This window comes from Terrapene carolina, unplaced genomic scaffold (genome assembly GCF_002925995.2).
Source record: "Terrapene carolina triunguis isolate 2854851 unplaced genomic scaffold, T_m_triunguis-2.0 Scaffold66, whole genome shotgun sequence".
NCBI lineage: Eukaryota > Metazoa > Chordata > Testudines > Emydidae > Terrapene > Terrapene triunguis.
The window spans coordinates 58,805,399-58,816,348 of record NW_020664417.1 but is presented as its reverse complement, the minus strand read 5'-3'; positions in this window follow the sequence as shown (position 1 = coordinate 58,816,348).

The window sequence follows — 10,950 nt, the reverse complement described above, 5'->3', positions numbered from 1 at the left end:
CAGAACCAACAACACACAACAAAGTGGTTCTTAGAGTGTTTCTTTGTGATGCACTGATACCACTCCTGAAATGGTAGTACTAACTTCGTGTACCTAAAGCAACAATGTATATGTGTGTACTCAGCATTACACATGTCTAGCATAGTACATGTGGACTCTTGGGCATGGTAAGCATGCGCGAGCACAAACACAATCCAGTACTTGGATATGTGCGCCAATATAGACATAGCTAAGTGACTGACTGAGTCTAAGACAGTCTGGACCTTACATCTGTCTATCTAAAGGTATTATACTGCCACCCATTACTGTAATATTGGGCAATTCCATACAAAAATCAATAGGAATAGGGAAATCCTTCATGGACTTAATGGAGTTGCTGGCACTTTATTTCAGAATCAAAACTCAGCGTGGGGTAAGGGATGGATAGATAAATAGGATAAATGGATAAGATAGATAAGAGAGATGGATGGATGGATAGATAGAGTTTAATATATCACTGCATACAGAGTAATTGTGAAGTGGGCATAGAACGCTACAACTAATGCAAATGAGTAGAAAATTTTGCTTTGGTAGTGATTTACACCCTCTTTGCACAGGTATAATTGGAACAAGGACAAGATAGAGGTGAGTCAGGCCATTTGAATATAAGTTTGTGTAACTTACAAAGTGATGAGGACAGATGAAACCTTAAATTATACAAGTTTATATGCCCTGAAACTCACTTAAACTCATCTCTGAATTTAGCCTATTGATATTATTGCAAAGTCTATTTTCTGAGTACTCAGTAAAACAGGTTCAGGGAATTTTTAGTCATATGCAAATATCATGAACTCAGAATTTTCCTTTGCAAGATAACTTTGAAGTTCAAGTTCAGTGCAGCAATAAGTTTCCCTTAAAAAAAAGTGACATCACCACATTTAACTAGCATTATCTTTGTGGCCTGGTACTAATGAAATTCAGTCTCAGAATACAGAACTCCAGGAAACATCCTCCCACTAGCACTCGTGAACACAATGGCGGAGAGGAATAATCTCCTCTCAATCTGCTTCCCAAACTGTAGTGCAATCTTGAGAGATGCTAAATATAAGTTACCACTTCAGTTACATTAATGAACCTGCACATAGAACTATGTGGAAAAAATCATCACTGTATAGAAAAATCCAATTTTATTCAGGTTTGCAAAAAAGCAACACATTTCAATTTTCTTGTCAGAATCCCTCATTCCTGGGCAAAACAAAGAGTTTTTGCATGTGAAGCATTTTCATTTTTGTATATTAATACAATGATATGAACACAGATAATTTTGCATAGCTTTGACTAACTGCAAAGGAACCGAACACAAAAAAAGTTTACCAAATATCTAGTGCTAACAGAGCACTACACACATCTGTATATAGCAACTCCTTGAAAATCCTTTAATTTTGCACTAGAAAGATATTTTCTGAGACAAATTTGCAACATATTTAGGACATTGAAAGCAATAAATAAAAGCCTTTTCAATGTGTCAGGCACCTATCTCTGCTAGGTTTGAGTTGTGAATGCCTGGATTTGAAAAAAGATCTCTACCGCATAATCTAGAGAAGTATCTCAGAGACCTGATAGTATTAGCTCTGCTTCTTTGAAGGTCTCTAACCACAAGAGGGTAATCTTAATTATTTGCTGCTACATTAAGTAACTTAAATCTAAGTAGTAGAGTTTCAGTTGACTAGTAGCCTGAGATGTCCCTTTGCAGCACTACTTTGAATTAGCTCACAGCAACACTCCAGCAGTCCTAGGATTGGTGATACAGCAATTTAGCAGTGCTTGCCATCCTCACCATTCTGCAAACATATGCATAGCACTCCCATGGAAGCCTGAGGATTGCTTTTGCAGCACTTGAGCAGTACCAGTGAAGAAGTTTGTTTTTGATTCCTTGGCAGTATTTTACTAGAATGGAACTTCATTGCCAGAATAACAGCTCTTGAGTAAGAGTGTGAATATCTTATATCTGGGGTAATAAGACTTATGCACAGACAGAATGACATTTGGAATAAAAGTAACTATGACTGACTACGTGATTAAAAGCTCTAGACTGCTTTGAAAATTTCAACCCATGATTATGGGTAGGACCATGCCAGCAACTGTTAGTGCTTGCATCACAGTGTTCCATGCATCATTTTTAAAGTGCTACGATACCTGTCTTGAATTGTGATAACACCAGGCTCACTTCTCTCTGATTAATATAGATCAATTCTTATTCTTCTGTTTGGGCTCTGATGAAGGAAAAGTTACCCAGAGTGCCAGTATTGCCAGGAATTAGTGACGAAGGTACTTATACCAGCAAATGAGAGTATCATCCTCACTTGCCTTAAAGTAGAATTAAAAATACAAATATATACATGCAATTGTTTTAAAGTTAATCTCCTTCCTCGCTAGTACTTTACGTGTCTTGTTCAGGGGGTAAATGTTTGTATGTGTTTGCGTGTTTTCTTCCTTACATTTGAAACCAGGTCAGAGGGGAAGGGGTACTGCTTTAGGATGGGGTCTTCCACCAGGCCCTGAACTTTATTGGGGATGAGTGGAAATGAATTCAGCTGCTAGTAGAAATTACTTCAGAATATGGAACAGGTGACCCTCCTCCCTTGTATGGAGCAAGCATGGGAAGGATAACAGAAGCCACTTTAGAGGGACAGAAGATGCCTTTCACTACAGAGAAGCTGCCACCAGTGTTTTTTAGACAAAAAGACTATACTTTCATAGTGAGAGAGAGGAGTAGGACTGCACTGTTAAACTACCATGTTGCCAGTATTCAGGAACATTATTTTGGTGCTGTAGGGACCAGGTATCATAGCACCATTATGCTAACACTGATAATGGACCTGCAATGATTATAGGATAGCTCATATCTCAAACAATCTAATGCTAGAAGAACTAAAACAACAAAGAGATGTGGCTTTAATCTCCAAGACTGGGGTGAAAATTTGCAAACTTGAGTGTATAGAATTAAATAAATAACCTGATTTTCAGAGGTGCTGAACATTGGCTTAAATGGGATTTGAGAGCGCTCAGAACATTTGAAAAATCAAGGCATTTTTACTTGATTGCCTGAACATAGGTGTAGATGCTGAACTTTAGGCCACCACATCTGAAAATATTAGTTTAATCTTGTAGGGACGATGACTTTACATATGTGAGCTATTCTGACAATGTCTTCTTCTTGTAGTTAATTGCTTTGTGGAAGGTGAATGGTAGGATGAAAATGTGGCTCCAATAACCAAAATGGGTGTGTTGTTTTTGGTATCTAGATATTAGATGATGTAAACTCCCTCACAGATTTCCACAACAACTTCAACAACCACCATCCGTCCATCAAACTCTCTCTAGAACACTCCGAAGCCAGCATCAGCCCAAGCCAGCATCAACTTCCTGAACATCACAATCAGCTTCAGCAACGGAATGCTATTGATAACATTATACAAGAAACCCATGGATCACCACACTTACCTCCACAGACCCAGTGAACACCCAAGATATACCAAGAAATTTAGTATCTCCAGTCTGGCACAAAGATACTACGTAATATGCTCTGAGGAGAAAGTCTGGGATACATACTGTAAACACACTTAAAACCGTCTTCACCAAACAAGGACACATTTTCAGAGAAGTAGATTGCATCATGTAACAAACCACTCAAATACTGCAAGAGAACCTGCTTCACTATAGGAGAGGGGGAAAAAACCCTCCGACCGTAGATCCTAGTTGTCACCTACCACACCACACTGGAACCCATATGGGGTATCATCAAGCAGTTACAAACAATACATAATAGGGACCACATCCTGAAAGAAATGTTTCTTGAACCTCCTGTTCTGGCATTCAAACAATGACCCCCCGCCCCTCTAACCTTGCCAAGCTTGTCATCAGAAGCCAGCTCTCCACAGACCAGGACACACCAACTCAAAATGGCACCAGACCCTGCCAGAACAGATGCAAAACCTGCAGACATATCTCCACTGCTATGATGATCAATAGCCCCACAGCACACCTTTCAAGATCCAACTATGTAAGTGAAACCAGATAATCACTGCTTTCAAATGAAATCACATGGAAAAACGATAAAAAACAAAAACACCCTCACCTATGGGCGAACACTTTTCATAAAGCAGTCACTCCATATTGGATCTCTCAGTCCTTGTCCTCAAAGGAAACCTGCACATAACCTTCAAAAGATGATCATGGGAACTAAATTCATAACTCTGCTAGACACTAAAATACTGGACTCAGAGACACTGGCTTTATGGCTCATTACAACAATTTGTAACATACTAACTCTCCTTTTCCCTATGACTGCATAAGTGATATTTGCCCACTTCATCTTAACTAGTCTCTGCAAAATGCAAACTTTATGCTTAACAGACTGTCCCCCCCGTATTTAGCTGTGATTGCCTTTTCCAAACCTGTAGAAGAGCTCTGTGTAGCTCGAAAACTTGCCTCTTCCACCAATAAAAGGTGGTCCAATAAAAGATATTACCTCAACCACATTGTCTGTGTCACTTTAATTAGTTACTCACCATTCTAGTCATTCTCTCATGGCTTTGAACATCCCAATTTACAGGAAACAAATCTGTACAGAAATAAATTGATCCAGGACATTGCTACAAGGTGGAAGTCCACTCTATTTATGGTACACAGCTTTATTTAACAAAAATGATAGTGCATGAATATTGTACAAAATGATATGAGTAAGAAAATACTGTAATACCACCCTATGACTGGGAACCCAGAGGGGCCATGTTGAGATTGCTCAATTAGGGCAAAATACAAAGAATGAAGCAGATAATCTCCAAAACTGGTGGTTATTTCTAAGAAATTAGATTCACCAAGCCAGCAACAAAACAGCTTCCACAATACCTTACTGGTTACCCAGAAGCCAAAACCACAGTTCCCTTAAAACAATCCAGCCTTGAGCTCCCACCCAGACAGCCAAGTCAAATATGACGAGGATTACTGAAAATCTTGATCATATAAAAAGTTCTACCAATCCCGAAGGATCAGTTACTTTACCCACTAGGTTAATGAATATTTCTGCTCTTACCCAAATATACGCTTGCAGCCAATTCTTATGAACTAAACTAAGATTTATTAAAAAAGAAAGCGAGAGAGTGTATTGGTTAAAAGAGACAGATGTGAATAGAGTTCTTAGGTCAGTTTCATAGTAGAGATGGTGAGCTTTAGAGTTGCAAAAAGTCCCTTTAGAATTAGTCCATAGGTTACAGTCCAATGTCCAACATCAGGGTGATCCAGAAGGGACTGGAGACTCAAACTTCCCCTGATGGAGCTTAAACAGATCTGAGTTGAAAAGATCAGGATCCAAAAGTTGTTTTATAATTCTCTGACAGGCCATCTATAGCCTCTTGACAGTGTGCAGTCCTTGGGTGAACAATAGGCAATTATCCTAGCTTTGAAGTAGACCTCCTACTTCTGAAGCATCACTGGTAATTAGTTACATGGATAAAAATAAGGCAATTGCCTATCTCGTGCCATTTACAGGTAGTTTACTATATACTTAAAAAAAATGAAGACAGTGATATCACTACATTCACAGTTCATTTAAGTGTTAGCATCTCCTTTTTATCTCTGAATTAACAGAATACAGTGATAGACAAGAACTGTTTGGTTACATTGTCAACCTCTAACAATTATCAGGGGGTAGCCGTGTTAGTCTGTATTCACAAAAACAACAAGGAGTCCGGTGGCACCTTAAAGGCTAACAGATTTATTTGAGCATAAGCTTTCGTGGGTAAAAAACCTCACTTCTTCGGATGCATCGATGGTGGAGGGATAGCTCAGTGGTTTGAGCATTGGCCTGCTAAACCCAGGGTTGTGAGCTCCATCCTTGAGGGGGCCATTTAGGGATCTAGGGCAAAAAATCTGTCTGGGGATTGGTCCTGCTTTGAGCAGGGGGTTGGACTAGATGACCTGCTGAGGTCCCTTCTAACCCTGATATTCTATGATCTTCACATGTAAACACACATAACCATTATCTACTAATATGTCTCTAAAGATTGAATCTGTGTCAGTTAGCCTGCTAATTGTGTAACCCTTTCTGACCCTGTGTCAAACATCCTCATTTCAATGAAACTTGATAGAGCTGATCTGACTGCTTTTTCAAACAAAGTAAAGGTGAATGACAAATACACCACTGGTTCTCTGTAACTTAGTGAGTTAATAGCCAAGGTTTTCAAGAGAGACTAGTGATTTTTAGGTACCTATCTTATGACACATTAAATGGGTCAGATATTCAGAAAGTGCTGAGAACCTGCCCTTTGAAAATCTGCCCCCTTTTAAAAGTGTTTCAAGCTGGGCACTTAAAAACAGAGGCCCCCAAAATTAATAGTCACCATTGAAAATCTCAGCCAACTTCTCTTACATGACACAGAGGAAGGCTCAAGAGCCTAAGAACAGGGATTTTGCATTTGGATAAATCAGTATTTAATGATAAAAAGTCTGCCAATAAAAGGAATTGTAATGGAAAATATTAGTGTACACTAAAATATTCACCAGTATGTTACTGTGGCCTTCCAGTATAGCTTAATTTTGTGAGGTATTGGCAATCTCAGTGTGCTATGACTTCGTTTGGAGCTAAGGGTGCTCAACATTTAAGGCCTGTACTACCCTTATTTCAGTTACATACTGCTCCCAAGAAAATCACAATGCAGAACACAAGAAATGTGTAAAACTACCTATTGTCACAAAAGCTGTAAAAAGGTACGATGAGAAATACCTGGGCAATAGTGCTTTTTTTGGCTTTGCATTTATTTGTATAGAAAAGCTTAATTACATGGGTCTGCAAGGCTGCACTTGGATTAATTAACTGTTAATGAATCCAAAAGAATATCTAGATATGGATATGGCACCAAATGATTTTAAAAATGATTAATGTGTTGGTTAGTGCTATGGCACAGGCCTGTGTGAAGCATCTAGTGCTGGTGACCAATGCAGTGATTCTACTATCATCATCACTGGCCACCAGCTAGACTCATTTAAGGGAAAAGGAGGCACACTGTATACAGGGCTGGCTCCAGGGTTTTTGCCGCCCCAAGTGGCGGGGAAAAAAAAAAAAAAAAAAAAGCCGCGATCATGATCCACGGCAGCTCCACCGCGCCGCTTTCTTCTTCGGTGGCAATTCGGCGGCAGGTCCTCCCTCCGAGAGGGACCGAGGGACCCTCCGCTGAATTGCCGCTGAAGAGCCCGACGTGCCGCCCCTTCCCCTTGGCCACCCCAAGCACCTGCTTGCTCAGCTGGTGCCTGGAGCCGGCCCTGACTGTATAAGTCCTCTGTGCTGGTACATAGCCTCTCCACTGACAAGACCCCTGCACTAGCTTTTTGTGTGCTACCCCTCTGTAACTTAGCCCTCAAGCGCCCAGGGTAATTATGTAAGAGATCTAGAAGCAGCATGAGGCCACAGAGGTGTAATAAGCAAATCCCTCAGCATGTGAAATACACTGTGACATTCATTATTAAGCCATGCCCCCAGCTACAAGGTTAGTAGCGAAGACCTCAGTGGTTTCTATGGTGGAGGAGAGTGCTACACTTTACAATGGCATAGTAAGCAGATGCAGGCATAGCAGTTGTTTATGACTATGGAGGGCTCATGGAATGATTCCATATCAGTGACCACAGACTGCACCCTAATCCCAGCCACTGGTCTTGTGAATGCCACTGGAGTTCAGGAGAACAGGCGAGATTACATGGTTGGTGTGATTCAAGTCATCACCACTAAAACCAACTCATGATGGAGGAAAGTCCTACAGTGATGGGTGAGTGGTGAAACAACAGGCATCATGACACTGGCAGTCATAGTTGTTGGTCGCTTGGTAGTGTACCTGGAAGTAACAGCACCATTTGGAAACATCTTGGGTGCCTGAGCAGTCTGGATTCCCATACCATAGAATATCAGGGTTGGAAGGGACCTCAGGAGGTCATCTAGTCCAACCCCCCAGCTCAAAGCAGGACCAGACAGATTTTTACCCCAGTTCCCTAAATGGCCCCCTCAAGGATTGAACTCACGACCCTGGGTTTAGCAGGCCAATGCTCAAACCACTGAGCTATCCCACCCCCCCGATGGGTGCTCCAGGGGAGGTCTGAACTCACAATCTCAGCATCACTGCTCTATAAGTACTGTGCACTAACCCATTGCGCCACTGGAGCCTATTCTCTGTAGGAAAGGGACTAGAAAAGGTGCCCTAAAAATTGTCTGCTCTACAGAACCTGACCAGACCACGTGCCTATGCTGTCAGAAAAATGAGCGACCTTACAATCACAATAGTTTCATGGATGGTTAGGACTGTATGTGACATCCCTACCACCAGCTGACCTGAGAGAGGCACAACCCTTGTTGCAAGAGTACTGGCCACTTATAGGGTTGACTGAGTGAAACCAGGCTTACCAATGAAGGGCAGCTCACAGGCATTGGTGCAGGGTACATGTTCTTCTGACAAGAATGCCCATCCACAGAGCCATGACAATCGGGTGTTGGTTTTGCCATTAGCAACTCCGTTGCTGCCAAGCTTAAAAGTCTACCTAAGGCATACGTGATCAGTTTATACCTCTATGGTTGTCACTGAAATACATGTGATAAGCTACCATCTTCAGTTCTTATGCTCCCACCATGACAAATGCCGACAATGAGAAAGAAAAAATCAGTACAGTGATTTAGACAAACTCATTGTGTCTGCACCAGCATCGGATAAAACTGATCATTATGGGGGACTTCAATGCAAGGGTTGGAAGTAATGTGGTAATTTGGTGGGATGCCATTGGACAGCACAGAACTGCACAAGAGAATAGCAGTGGAACTCTGCTACTCAGTGAAAGTGTCACGTGTCCATTAGTGATCATGAACACCTTTTTCCACCTACCGGACAAAAAGAAATCATGGATGTACTCAGGGTCCAAACAATGACATCTTACTGACTACATAATCGTCAGGCGGTGAGATCTCCAGGATGTATGAATCACTGCAGCCATGCGCAGGGCAGACTGCTGGACACACCATCATATGATTTACCCCCAAATGTTGTTGGTATTATGACCATTGCATTGCAAGTCATCATCTAAAACAGACAGTTCAAAGTAAAGTGACTACAAGATAAAGCTACACTAGCACAGCTCTGTAACATCACAGCATTTCTGTATGACCCCGCTGGCCTGACTACTAGTGCTACTGTAAATAGCGACTGGGGGACACTTCACGATGCTATCAATCCAATCTCGCCACGTTAGGTACAGCAACACATCACCAAGACTGGTTTGGCGAGAATTACCCAGAAATCCAATAGCGACTCACTGAAAAACATGAGATGCATGTTAAATTAATGCATACCATGTCGCTGTAGGCACAGTAACAACGTACAGGAATCATGACTTCCAACGTAAATCTAGAGGCATGCAGGATCAATGGTGGAATGTCAAGGCAGATGAAATCCAGAGCTATGCCAACTGTCATGAAACCAGACTTCTATGCTGCTTTGAAAGATGCATATGGTCCTACACCCACCACTACACTGCCTTTGAAGAGTGTGGATGGCCTAACACTGATCAGTGACAAAGGAGAAATCTTTCAGAGGTGGCAGCTGCATTTCAGTGATCTTCTGAACACACAATCCAACATCATAGACAACGCACTAATAAGAGTAGTGGATCAGCCAACATGTAATGACAACATGGATGTGGCCCTGTCCCTTGAAGTCAGTGCTGCAGTCATTGCCATGAAGAACAACAGGGCCCCCAGATCTGATGGCATTCCTGAAGAAATATTCAAGTATGGGTGTGAGACCTTGCTGAGGTGCCTGCATGGACTCTTTTTCAATGTATGGAGTACTGAGGATGTATTGAAAGACTTCAAAGATATGGTTACCATATACAAGATGAAATGTGACTGTGGCAACTATCATGGTATCTTGTTATTCTTCATTGCTGGAAAAATTCTGGCCAGAGTACTCTTTGATCGTCTGCTACACAACATCGCTAATCATGTGCTATTGGAATTGCACTGCGGTTTCAGGTCAATGCGAGGCACAGCAGATATGATATTTGTAGCTCCTCAGATGCAGGAGAAATGCAGACAACAGTAACAGGACCTTTACACTGTTTTCATTGACCTGGCTAAAGCATTTGACACTATCAGTAGACCTGAACTTTGGCAATTATTATATGTTTGGTTGTCCAGAAAAATTCACCAACATTCTGAGGCTATTTCATTATGCAATGCTTGGATGGGTCTGTGTAGATGATGTTCTGTTCGACCCATTTCCTATGCTATTAAGCAGGGCTCTGTAATTGGTCCATCCCTGTACAATATCTTCTATGCAGCAATGCTCAATGACACTACAAGAGACCCAAATGCTGGTATCATGATATGTTTCTGATCCTCTAGAAAATTATTCAACCTGAACAGGCTGCAATCTGCCTTGAAGATCTTTAAGGCAATTGTTCATGAGGTGCTGTATGCAGATGACTGTGCTCTGTGGCACATGCTTAAGAAGAGCTACAGATGGATTCGCAGAGTGTGCAAAAATGCACAGGCTGACAAACAATATGAAAAAGACAGAAGTTGTGTATCAACCTGCACCAGGGAAACCCTACATGAAACCAAAAGTCACTATCAGCAACATGCAGCTGAATGCTATTACAGACTTGTTATCTTGGCAGCACATTGTCAAATGATACTACGATAGACAAGGAACTGACAATTTGCATCAACAAAGCCAGTTCATCATTTGGCAGGTTATCAGGCAATCTGGCAGGAACAAGGTATTAAGGTTCAAACAAAGCTAAAAGTCTATAAAGCAGTTATGCTGTCCAATTTATTGTATGGGTGCAAGACCTGGACCTGCTACAGACATTACATTAAGCTTCTTGATAAGTTCCATTTATGACATCTGCGGGCCGTACTCCACATCAAATAGC